This window comes from Furipterus horrens, unplaced genomic scaffold (assembly GCF_987537825.1).
Source record: "Furipterus horrens unplaced genomic scaffold, mFurHor1.1.pri manual_scaffold_2, whole genome shotgun sequence".
NCBI lineage: Eukaryota > Metazoa > Chordata > Mammalia > Chiroptera > Furipteridae > Furipterus > Furipterus horrens.
The window spans coordinates 168,135,696-168,149,521 of NW_028327172.1; the positions used below are offsets into that span (position 1 = coordinate 168,135,696).

Genomic DNA, 13,826 nt, shown 5'->3' on the forward strand with positions numbered 1-13,826 from the left:
GAATTGTATGTAGAGTGGTAAGGGTATGGACTTTGGAGTTAGACTGCTTTTGGTTTGAATTTGTCTCATTTATCATTTATTTGACTATGGGCAAGTCCTTATGGGCAAAACAGGGATTTTTACCTTTTATTGTAGTAAAGATGGAAAGAGATAACATATGTAAAGCAGCTAGAACAATGCCTATATGAGTAAGAATTTGGTTTCAGTGGTAACTGATACTTGTGGTTAAATTCTCCCAGTAAACTATCCTGGTCCTGAACAGTTTCCCGTATGGAAGCTGGCCATGTGTGTATCTCTTTATACCATATATATGTGTGTGTGTGTATACACAGTATATATATACTGTGTGTGTGTATATATATATATATGAATTCATCCATCTTCCATTCATGTTAATTTCATTGGTGGTAGGCAATACCAGGCTGTTTTGAGCTTTTTCTTTTTTTCATGAGTTGGTATTTTTTTAGACTTTATAATTTTTTGTCTCACTTTTACAAAATGCTGAAATAACTTGCAAGTTGTGGCAGCAGCTTTGCTCATCTGAACACTGATGGATCATCTTTCCTGGGAAGCCATCAATCAACAACAGCTAACAAGAATATGGAGTGGGGCAAGAATGGGAAGGGGTCCGAAGGTCACTTTACTTGGTTCACTGACTACTTGCTGTAAACCCTTTTGATTGATGTTGTGGAAATTTCTGCTGATTGCATCACTATTTCGGGACAGCGTTGACTTGCTTTCTCTTAACAGGTTTCTGATTTTAGTTAAGAATCAGCATTCTCAACTTTCGAAATTTTATGCAGATGGCAACATTAATTGAGCACTGCTGTCTACTGAGCAGTGCACAGCAGAGTTAAAAATAAGTGGAAGGGCCAGTGATGTCCTGTCCCAGGCTGGGGCTGGGTTAGGCATGCTCTGTTCTGACATGAGCCTATCTGGCTGGGCAATTTATAGATTCAGGGAAGGTGGGCTGATGAGTGCTCAGCTAGCATAGTGGTTGCAGGGCTGGGAGTGCTGGTTCATGAGGGAGGGTAATCACAGGAAAACCAAAGTAGGGAGCAGGAATGAAGTTAGCACCCTTTATTGGACAAAACAAGGAATGAAGGTCGGTACTGTGGCCAACAGCAAGAAGAGGCAGCCCTGTAGTCTGAAACCTTGGTTGAAAGCTGTGAAAACTGAGCAGATGGTGGAACAGGAGTTAGACCAAGGTCAGAGGCAAATAGCCAGAATTTCTTTTGCGAGTGAGTTGTGCAGACAGGGTGTGAGGTGCAGTGCCACCTTTTTCAAAAAGCTGCACAGGACATCCCTGGGAGTCAAGCCAGTGAACTGAGGGCCCTCTCCTTAAAGGAACCTGTCCTCAGGGTTGAAGAGGCTCCAGACATGGCTAACGGGCTCCACATTCTATCAAGCAAACCTGCTATATGCAGCGGGGATGGAATTATCTTAATAATAGTAGCACCTTCATTTCTTTAGTGCTTTTAATGCTTCAGAGTACCTTCTCCCCTTTCCCTATGAAGATGATGCTCATGGCTTTCCATTAATACTTTTCCTTGGCTTTGTTTTCTTGCAAAAATTTATGGACTTAGGTTGATTAAAACACATTTTTTAGCCTGGTAACCTACAAGATCTAGAGGTGTCAGAGTGAAACTGTGTATTGTCTGTATACTCACACTTTTGTGAGATGCATACACACCTTCATTAATTCAACTAAAAATTTGTATTGTGCACCCATTAGGTAGCAGGCACTGCTTTGGTGTTATAGACATGCAATTATTTCTATATATAAAAGATATGTCTATGTGGGGGACAGACAGGCATGGGCAGGTGTGGGAAGCAGACAGGCTTGGTTTAAAAGACTCTGACTGTTGTGCGGAGCCGCCCCCAGCTGGGCCCTTAGCGGGCAGGTTGTCTTCCAGGCCTGCTCTGAATCCCACCCTCCGGGGGATTTTAAAGATAAAAAAGAAATACAAAGTGGCTTTTAAGGAAAAGGGAACCTGCTCTGTTTTTCTCTGTAAAGCCTCAAATCCTTGTCAGTAAAATGTGAAGAACAGAAAGATTAAGTAAGAGGAAATGCGTTTGACCTTGTGTAAAATACCTGGATATTTCAACCCTGTGTTGAACTGCATTTCCCTTTCACTCCCTACCATTTGGGGAAGTGCTGCATATTTTCCTTAAGTACTTCCGCATGTGGAAAGTAGATAAAAACATTGGCTAATAAAGAAATGGGGGTGATTTTCCACTAGAGAAAATCCCCTCCCTTCCTTCCTCAGATGCAGAGTGTCTGAGTAGTTTCTTCATCCACTCCGAGGGACCCAGAGTCTGTCACATGTCTATATGTTTATTATTCTATAATATCACCTCTTATCCAGAGGTCATACTGATAATAACCTCAACCACTCAGAACGTAAATTGGAAAAAGGCAGTGAGAGCGGTTAGAAGTTGCAAACTGAAGACTTATCCTGTAGGAAAGACAGAATTGCCCTCAGGCAGTTGCTCAGAACAACTGTGTGTATAACGCAGCAGATGACAGCAGCTGGACTCATTGACCTCCTGAGAAATGAGAGCTGACAACAGAGGGAGGAGACAGAAAAAAAAAACCCCTCAAAAATGAAATAATTTCTTTTGTTTTGTTTTTTAATGAAAAAATAGAGACATTTATTGAAGAAGATACAAGATACAAGAAACATTATACATAGTCCCCTTCAAAGTAGAGACCTTGGGACCTCACACAGTTCTCCCAGCATCTCTTCCACTGTTCAAAACACTCTGCAAAATCTTTTGTTGGAATCACCATCAGCTGCCCCGTTGTATTTTCCTGAATTTTATCGACTGTCTGAAATCCCTTCCCCTTTAAAGGTGATTTTTGTTTGGGGGAAAAGTCAGAAGTTGTAGGGCGCTAAATCTGGGCTGTTGGGTGGCTGAGACACTTGGGTTGCCTATCGTTGTTAATTGTAGCCTGTATACGTTCAACATTCTCAGGTGTTCTTCTTGTTGCAGGCCTTCCAGAACATGGATCATTTCAACAGACTCTCCACCATCTTTGAAGCATTTGTACCACATTTTCATCTATACTGCACTCATTGCATTGTCCTCAAAAGCCTTCTGAATCATCTGAATAGTTTCCATGGAGGAATGTTCAAGCTTAACACTAAATTTGATGCATGTTCGTTGCTCTGCTCGCTCAGTCATTTTGAATGCGATGGCCACACAGTACACACACTCACTCAGTGGCGTTTAACATCCCCACCAATTAGTGCAGTGAAGTCATCATTGTTCAAACATGCACATTCCAGTCCACTCTCTTTGGCTGCCAGGTTACACCAATGTTGCGCAAATCATTCTTGTTACATTAACAATGGCTGGACTTTTCCAGACAGACCACATGTTCATAGATTCCTTGGTACTTCTCCCATCAAATAATGAAACTTAATTCTCCTCCCGATGAGTGTGGGCTGAATTTAGTAACTCTCTTCTAATGAATGTAATATGATGGAAGCAAGGTTGTAGGGCTCAAGCCTAGGTCATAAGCATTGTGGCTTCTTCCTCACTCTCCTTAGATCATTCGCTCTATAAAAAGCCAGCTGCTATGTGGAAAGGACACTCAGTCAGCCCTTATGCAGAGGCACACATGGCATGGATCTGAGGCCTCCTGCAGAATGCCATTAAGGGCATGGGGGGATTCTTGTGAACCTTTAGTGGACTCCCTACACTTCCTTGGAAATGTCCTTTGGCCCCAGGGCTCTCTCTTCTTCTACTTCCCCAAGCGTTTCCTGGGAACCTACTATAAAGAACAGTCTTGAACACCGCTTGCCTTCTATCCATGTGTTCTCTAGGGGTACTGGGCTGCTCATATGGCTTCCATTAGTGCTCGTTCATGGATAACTCCTCGTTCTCCTAGAGCTACCACCTCTCTGCCTCTCCCTGGAAGGAATAATTCTTTTTGAATTCACCCTAATTCTTCAGCACAATGGTCTGAGCCATTTAGTTTAGGAGTAAAGAACCACAAGAGTGACAATCTTTGAGGACAGTACCACATTAAGTAGCACTATAATTAGTGTTCATAAGGCTACCAGCTCATGTTTGCACAGCTTTATTTTTTAAATACAGTTCTTTACATTACTGGTTTTATTAAGGCAGCACAAAATCTCTATGGCAACATGCATCAGAATCACCTGCAGGGTTTGTTAAAACACAGAGTGCTGGACCCCACCCTACAGTTTCTGATTCAGTAGGTCTGGGGTGGGGTCCCCAACTCTGCCTTTCTACTAAGTCCCTATGTGCTGATGATGCTGGTTCAGGGCCACACTTTGAGCTGATTTAGAGGGTATGTTTGGCCTCTTGTGTTAGTATTGTCTCTATTTCACATGGGAAGAAATGGGATTTTAGAGAACTTAAATTACTTAACTAAGGTCACACAGGTGGAGGATTTCAGACTCAAATGTAGGTCTTCTAAGAAGAAGCCATATGCTTTTCAACTATGTGCTGTTTTCTCAGATTTTCCCTTAAAAAATTAAGAGAAGGTTTAATACAGTTTAGATTTTAATCAAAATACCTGGGATTAAATGCATTGCCATTCTGACTATTATCGAAAAAGACAAGAGGTGACAAGTGCTCTTGAGGAAAGGGAACCCTTGTGCACTGTTGGTGAAAAAGTAAATAAGTGGAGCTACTATGGAAAACAGCATGGAGATTCCTCAAGAAATTAAAAGTAGTACTACCATATGATCCAGCAATTCCACTTCTGAGTGTATATCTGAAGGAGATGAAATCACTATCGCAAAGAGATATCTGCACCCCCATGTTCATTGCAACATTATTCATAATAACTAAGATTTGGAAACAAGCATTCATCAATGGATAAGTAGATGAAGAAAATGTGATACAAACACAATGAAGAAGGAAGCCCTCCCATTTGTGACAACATGGAACCTTGAGGGCATTATGCTAAGTGAAATACAACAGGCAGAGGAAGACAAACACTATGATTTTAGATGTATGTGGAATCAAAAAAGCCAAGCTCATAGAAAGAGAGTAGATTAGTGTGTCAGGAGCTGGGGCAGGGGGTGAGGGGCGGTTGGGGAATGGGGAAATGTTGATCCAAGGGTACAGACTTTCAGTTATAAAATGAGTAAGTTCTGGGTATCTAATGTACAGCATGGTGAAAGTTGCTAAGAGAGGAGATATTAGGTGGTCTTACCACATGCACAGAAAAGGTAATTGGGGTGTTATGGAAGTGTTAACTAACTTCATTGTAATCACTTCACAATATATACATATATCAAATAATCACATTACACACCTTAGACTTACACAGTATTATATGTGAATTATACCTTAATAAAATGGGAAAAACATTGCCCTTCTGGTTTATTAGAAAATTTATGTATATCGCAAATATTCATCCTTCACGATGCTGGATGAGTTTGGGGGATATCCAGCCTCTTTGACACTTAGAACATTTAAGTAAGTACTAAGAAATAAGGATGAGTGGATAAAAAAAGAATACAAGGAGGAAGTGGGTGTTTGGATTGACTGGGGCAGGTGAAGATCCTTTGGTAATGAGCCATGAGAGAGTGGGAAAGCATGGGATTTGGCAGACCAGTAGAAAGCTGGTATTTTAGGAGCATCTCTCTGCAATAATAATTTACCTGGAATGCTTGTGTTGACTTTGACTTGATGTTGCTCTTTGCTAGATGAAATCTGTGATAGTCTTTTCCAGACAAACAAGCGGTCTACTTCCAGGGTTGAAATGTCTAAGAAAAATCTATTCTGTTCGTGTTTCTGTGACCGTTTTACTTCTCCGTGGTGATTTCCCCTGAGTTCTTTGTTCCAAGTCCTTTCTGAATTAATTAGAGAATTATTCAATATGATGAAGCCTCCTAAGAATCTCTAAAAGTATCTTAAATAAAATTCTGACATCACATACATCCTTTCATCTTAAGACCTTGATAGTAGCTGCCTTTAATGTGGAGAAATGGCATTAGTCTCTCAGGCCACAACCAGGCTGTCTCATCAGGGTTGGTCAGAAAAACAAAACCACCACAGGCATTTTAAACATGAAGATGTTTAATACATGACAGAGGTGCTTACTAAATTATGGAAAGGCTGGAAAAGTGGAAATTATGGAGGTTCCCTGCCACAAAGAAGTGGAGAGCTACTCCCACCCGGAATCAAGAACCTGCAGAGAACGTGGCTGGTGGCCTCAAAGCCTCTCCTAGCTCTGCATAGTAGAAATGACAAGAAAACAAAGAGACTGTTGTAAAGACACATCTGGGAAATGTCCATATCCATCTGCTAATGCCACCTGAGGAAGCAGAAAGGATGTCTGTATTCTCTCTTCCCTTTCTGAATCCTGTAGAAGTACAGTGTCATTGTTGAGCCCTAGGACACTTTCAGGATTCCTGCAGTTTCAGGATTTGATTTTGCTTGACAGATATTAGTGACTTATTACACAGGGGAACAATTTTTAACACAATTCCTGTTGAATTCTATTTTTCAGCTGTTTTAGACTTAAATAGGCATGCTGGTTTCAAAACTGCAGTCAGTTTTCTTCTCTCACACCAAGTTTTTTCTGTACAGCTTATCTTATGTGACCACTCTAGGCTGGATTGAGGCTGGATTGAGCCTGGATCAAGGGAAGCACTAGTGTTCTCCTACTGGCTGAGAGCAAACCTCCCTCGAGTGGGGAGGGGTGGGGGACAGCCTCGGAGACCAGCAACAGGTTCATACTTGTCTAGGCTATTCAGTTACACATGAGACAATGTGGTGAGAGGTTGTGTGCCGCTCTGTATAGTGAATTGTATTCCGAGGTGTAGTCTGAGTTCTTGTCTGTATACAAGGAGTTAGCAGAATTTATTTTTTTATTTACATATATACTTATTTTCTTTCCTTCAGATCATGTCTGCCTCTGCTATTTATTGTCATAAGTGCCTAAACAACCCTGATTCATTTTGCTATATCTGTGGCAGTTTCATCATTTCCAGTCAAAGGACAAACATCAGCACATTTGTCAGGCAAGCCTATTTTGCATACTTTAAAGTAAAACTTGGTGATCAAGATAAGTCTTGGGCCCTTCACAAGGTGTGCAATGCAAGCAGTGTGTCGAGAATTTATGGATGTGGATGAAGGGAACATGTGATAAATTGCCATTTGGTATACCTATGGTTTGGCAAGAACCCAGAGATCATTCAAATGACTGTTACTTTTATACAGTGAAAACATCAGGGTAGAACAAGAAAAATAAATGTAAAATAGAGTATCCTAGTCTACCATCAGCTATGTGCCCAGTGCCTCATTCACCTTGTAAGAAACAAGGACATAGTGACTCCCAAACCAGTAGAAAGTCATTAGTAACAAAGGGCAAATGTAATTAAAGGATCTCAAGGGCAAATGTAATTAGAGGATCTCTGAGAAGGGAGTTGACAGCATTAGCATATTTACAAATCACAATAGGGGCATTTAGATGACCAAGTTAGATTGTAACTCCAGAGTAACCAATAATGGAGAAACTGGGAAGAAGGAAAGGGGTGGGGAAGCTAATCAATTTCACTTTAGGGTGGCAATTTCACTGTAGGGCGAGGCACTTTACTATAAAACCAGCTTTCTTTGTCTACTTTTCACGCACATTCTCCTGGCTGAGGGTGTGCCCTGCAGACTCGTGAATAAATGCGTCGCTTTGCTGCTCAAGTCCTGTGTCCCGGTTTTTATTGTGAGCATTTCTCACAATCTGAAATCCCAGTGCCAGTTTTCATTGAACTACCCTCTTTTGCAAAACAGGAGTATGGTGAAGAACTAAGCGACAGCAACGATGAAGATTTTGAAGTTGAAGATGACTCAGTTTGTAAGGGATTTGATCAGCATGAGTTGAATGATTTGGCATGAGATTTGCGACTATCCAAAAGGGCTTCAGAACTCCTAGCATCAAGACTGCATGGGAAAAACTTGCTTGAAAAAGGAGCAAAGGCATCCTACTCTCGATCAAGAGAAAGTGTATTTCTCCAGTACTTTTGAAGTGACGGTGGCTTTGTATATTGCCATAACATCCATGGTTTAATGAAGGAGTTGGGAATTACAATCTATAACTCAACTGAATGGCAACTGTTCATCGATAGCTCAAAGCATAGCTTGAAGTGTGTCCTCCGCCACATGGCAATTTATTTGGTGCAGTCCCAATTGGCCATTCAGTTTGTTTTCGTGAAGAATATGAAGACATAAAGTGAGTCATTGACCTGTTGCAATATCACAAGCACAATTGGATCATCTGTATTGACCTTAAAATGGTCTGCTTCCTTCTTCCTCAGCAATGTGGATACACCATGTATCCCTGTTTTCTGTGTATGTGGGACAGCAGAGTTCATGAGAAGCACTGGGTAGAGTCAAATTGGCCTCCAAGATCTGACCTCGAACCTGGTGATCCAAACATTCTACATGAGCCACTTATTGACAGGAAGAACATTCTATTCCAACCTCTGCACATAAAACTGGGTTTCATGAAGCAATTTGTTAAAGCTTTGCCAACTGAAGGAGACTGTTTCAAGTATCTCATTTTGGCATTTCCTAGCCTGTGGTTTGAAAAGATAAAATACCTTAATATATATGTTTGGTAGCAAAACCTTATTACTTGTACACACTTGGACTTACAGTAACAATATATAGCCTTTATATGAATAAAATAACTCCAAATAAACAGTATATTCAGGTAAGTTTTTTCTTTATTTTCCTTTGTTATGTACATTTTGTATGCATTTTGGGACAAAGGGAGGGTATCCTGTACCTTAAAAAGTTGATGTCATAGAGAAAAACTGGGTCATTTTTGGATTCAGATGCCAAAAGCTAGTCAAAAACAAGTGTCAGATACAACTCAACGAAAATTGTGTTCCCCAATGTTTATATATATATATATATATATATATATATATATATATATATATATATATACATACACACACAGACACACACACACATTTTAGGATTTTTATTTTTATTTATTGGTTTTAGAAAGGGTGGGAAAGAGAGAAAAAGAGAGAGAGAAAGCGAGAGAGAGAGACAGAGAGAGAGACAGAAACAATGATTTGTTGTTCTATTTATTTATCCCTTCTTTGGGTGATTCTTACATATACTCTGACCAGGGATCAAACCCACAACCTTGGCATATTGGGAGAAAACTTTAATCAGTTGAGATTCCTGGCAAGGGCCAATAATTTTTCAAACCAATTTGACAGTTTTACATTTTATATATTATGGAGTAATCTGTATAATGAGCTTGTCTATTAGAAGAAGGCATGCTTTCATAATTTTATGAAAAATATTATAATGAGATTTAGCAGCAATAAAAATATGTAGTAAGTATATTTAATAGTTGTTACATCTGGGTTATGGGGAGTTCTATTTTCTACTTCTGCTTACTTATATTTAAAAATTTATTTAGTATGACTACATATAACTTTGTTTAAAAATTAAATAACATCATGTCCTGACTGCATAACTCAGTTGGGTGGATGTCGTCCAGCAAAGTGAAAGGTCACTGGTTTAATTCCTTGTCAAGGCACATGCCTGTGTTGCAGGCCTGGTCCCTGGTTGGGGTACATATGAGAAGCAACTAATTAATGCTTCTTTTTTCACATTGATGTTTCTCTTCCTCTCTTCCTCTCTCCATTGCCCTCTCTCTAAAATAAATCAATAAAAAATTTAAAAAATTAAATGACATCTTAAACACAATGTGTTTTTCTTTTTTAATTTTTAAGTATATTTTATTGATTATGCTGTTACAGTCGTCCCAATTCTTTTCCCTTTGCTCCCCTCTGCTTAGTACCCTCGTCTCTCCAGCAATCCCACTCCTCTTAGTTCATGTCCACTGGTCCTGCATATCAGTTCTTTGGTTTCACCCTTTCCTATGTTATTGTTAACTTCCCCCTGTCTATTTTGTACCAACCAATTATGCTTTTTAATCCCTGCATTATTTTCCCATTTCTTTCCCTTCCCCCTCCTAGCTGATAACCCTCCAAATGATCCTCATACCTATGATTCTGTTCCTATTCTGGTTTGCTTAGTTGGATTTTGTTTTTATTTTTTAGATTCAGTTGTTGATAGTTGTGAGTTTGTTGTCATTTTAGAGGTCATAGTTTTGATCTTCTTTTTCTTAAGTAAGTCCCTTTGACATTTCATATAATAATGGCTTGGTGATGATGAACTCTTGTCTGGGAAGCACTTCATCTGCCCTTCCTTTCTAAATGACAGCTTTGCTGGATAGAGTTGGTTGTAGGTCCTTTTTATTTTATTTTATTTTTTTTACCACCTTGAATACTTCTTGCCAGTCCCTTCTTGCCTGCAAAGTTTCTTTTGAGAAATCAGCTGATACTTGTATAGGTACCCCTTTGTAGGTAACTCTCTGCTTTTGTCTTGCTGCGTTTAAGATCCTCTCTTTATCTTTCACCTTTGGCATTTTAATGATGATGTGTCTTGGTGTGGTCCTTTTTGGGTCTAGCTTGTTTGGGACTTTCTGTGCATCCTGGACTTGTATGTCTATTTCTTTCGCCATATTTAGGAAGTTTTCCTTCATTATTTTTTCACTTAAGCTTTCAATTTCATGCTCTTCCTCTTCTCCTTCAGGCACCCCTATGATTTGGATGTTGGCACATTTAAAGTAGTCCCAGAGGTTCCTAAGCCTCTCCTCCTTTTTTTCAATTCTTGTTTCCTCATTCTGTACTGGTTGACTGTTGTTTTCTTTTTTATATTCAAAACCATTGATTTCAACCTTGGTTTCCTTCCCTTCACCATTGGTTTTGTGTGAAGTTTCCTTTGTTTCATTTAGCATAGCCTTCACTTCTTCCCTTATGTGTTAGCCATACTCAAGCATATCTGTCAAGCCTGTGAGCATCTTTATCACTAGTGTTTGGAATTCTGTGTCTGTTTGGCTGGCTATCTCTTTGTCGCTTAGTTCTCCCACCGGAACCTTGATCTGTTCCCCATTTGGGGCCACACTTCTCTGTCTCCTCATTCTGACAGACTCCTGTGTTTATTTGCCTCTGTGTCCTGGGTAGAGCTGTCACTCCTGTCACGCTGTAAGGGGCAGAGCCTTAAGGATTCATCAGTACGGGGCTACCTGTTTCACCACATTGTGGCGCTGTATGTGTGGAGGGGTCGGAGAGGGAACAATGCTGCCTGCCCAGCACTCTCCCCTTTTCAGGCACCTCTCTCACTTCCGCACCGGACTGGTGCCTCTCTAGCTGTAGCCCTGGCTGTCATTCCCAGAGTTAGTGGGTCTGCCGACATTCTAGGACTGTGGAAGGAGCCCTTTAAATAAGTGGACTCTGCTGAGAGACCGGAAGTTTCTGCCTCCACCCCAACCCCCACTGGTCTGCACAGTCAGAAGCAATGAGGCTTGATTTTCGCCGGTGCTGGCACCATGAGCTTCTGGTCCGGTGAGGAGCTGGGAATGCTCCCCAGGTTTCCCTCCTGACTTTTTAAAATGTGTGACTGCACTTTCTGTTGGCCTGCTGCTGTTGCCACCACACTGCGTCCTCTCTGCCCTGGCTCTGCCTCTCCTACTTGTCTGGATGAGTATTTCTTCTTTATATCTTTGTTTGCTGGACTTCCATGCAGTTTGTGTTTTTTTTGGACCTTCTGGTTGTTTCTAGTTTTGAGGTAGTTGTGTTCCTTCTTAGCTGTGGACGGAGATGCAGTGTGTCTGTCTATGCCTCCGTTTTGGCCGGAAGTCCCAATGAAAGCCTTTTTGATGTAGCATTTGTTTTTGTGTCATTTTATCAACCTTTAGTTGTCTGTGCTATTTAGGTAAGGAAAATCACGAATATACAAAACCAATGCTCTCCAGAAAAGGTTTATGAGTTAGATGTTTTCTGAAATAAATACTCAAAGCAAATACTAAAAAATTATTTAAATAATACTTACCTGGCAGGGGAGATACCATGATCACGAAGGTGGTTTTCCCAGGGCGAGGCTTATCCATTGCACTCCGGATGTGCTGACCCCTGCGATTTCCCCAAATGTGGGAAACTCGACTGCACAATTTTTGGTAGTGGGGGATTGCGTTCGTGCTCTCCCCTAGGGAAAAAAAAAAAAAAAAAAAAAAAAGAACAAGAAAAAAAAATTATTTAAATAGTTTATAAACAATGATTGACTTTTAACCTTAGTAAAGGTGGTAGTATTTACAGTTTGCGATACAAATGAAGAGTTCTTTAGAAATGATTAAAAAAAAACCCAACTCTGATTTTATTTAAATTACCTTTCCACTAATGTTTCTTTTCTTTTTCAGGAGATGAGCCAAGATACCATGGTGTATTTAGAATGCATTTTATTTTATCAAGTAATTTCTATTGTTCCTATATTTTATAATTATTGCTGACCAATAGAAGTCTTGACTATTCTCTGTGTGTGTGTGTGTGTGTATTTTTTTTCTCCTCTATGGCAAAATAGGAAAAATAAACATCGGGGATTTGAAGTCAAATTGACCTGAGTTTTAATCCTAATTTGCTGCTTAATTTTGGGGTGTTGGTCAAGTGCTCTAAATTCTCTAAACTTGTTTCTTCATCGGTAATATAGAAATAATATTAACTAATACCTACCTCACTGAGTTGTGAGGACTAAATGAACTGTAGTAGTGATTGTTGGTATTATTAATTATAGTCTAATGAAGATACTAAAGAAAGAAAATTATCCAGAGAGCATATGGTCAAGAATGATTTTTTTTTTTTTAATGGGGGAAGAGGAATGTCACAGAAAAGCCACAATTTGAAAAACCAACTCCAAAATAATCACAATTGATTGTTCAGTAAAATTAAGGAGCTTCTCTATTTCTTGCCAGCCTATTTATATCAAAATGTGTAACATGGGACCAGTTTTGTTTCTTGGCATGTTTCTGGCTACTTGTAAAGAAAATGTTCAGTTGCTGTTGTTCTGGGAAGCAGATGGGTGGATGGCATTTATGAATTGTGCTTCAGATGGAGAAACTGAGGCATCAAGTAATTGATTGTTTTTCCCAACATTCCACATCCCGGAAACATCAAATTTGAAGTTACAGTTCATGAATATCTTATGCCTTCCAGCTATGCACTGCAGAAAGCAATTACCAATGGATGAGATGCTAAAAATGGGGGCTTTCTCTAAGGGAGGCCAGCTTCGGAGTCGTGCTTTTGTGTCTGGTACAGATGGCCAACTGGTAGTGCCTACCAGGGTTTCCCCCCTGCAGCCACCCACCCTCAAGTGACAGCTTTTTGCATCTTCTTGTCTTAATTAAACCACCAACAGAGAATGCCAGTTATCTGCTTGTGTGACACCTCTGAATATTAAGTAGCTTTTGTAATTAATTATTTTTTGAAAGCCTTTATCCTCCATAATTAAATAAATCTTTGAGAATTAATAATAGGTTAGCATGGTATATGGGCTGAAAATTCCATGAGCAATAACTTGGCAGTGTGGGAAGAACTTTGCATCCAATACAGTGTTTCTATTGATCAATCCATAATGATCTGAATGCTCCCAATACTAACATTACGACGTGGTCCTTCCTTTCTCTGTATTCCCGTGCACCCAAGTGGAACCAATTGTTTCTGCACAGGGTAAGATATAAAAATGCAGATTTGCTTGAATAACTTCTTGTCAACAAGGCAATCTGTGTTGTACATGAAAATATGCTGGAAGCAGCTGTCTGCCTCATATTGCCCTCTGGGTTATGACGGTGATACTGTTTAGTAACTTTTGTGTCTTTTTGTGCTGGCAGCCACTTTGAGACCAGATAATAGATGCTGGCAAGATCTTGCTTGAAGTCACAGGCCTGGAAAGAGTGGCTTTAATCAGCTGGCCCTGATTAA

At 40.0% G+C, this 13,826-nt stretch overlaps 1 non-coding gene across 1 annotated transcript; it reads left to right on the forward strand.

The window, feature by feature from the left end:
• The first annotated feature begins 11,899 nt into the window (after positions 1 to 11,899).
• Positions 11,900 to 12,063, forward strand: LOC150019909 (U1 spliceosomal RNA). Its single transcript, XR_016509411.1, has one exon. It is a non-coding gene; the product is annotated as a U1 spliceosomal RNA (small nuclear RNA).
• Positions 12,064 to 13,826: the final 1,763 nt, after the last annotated feature.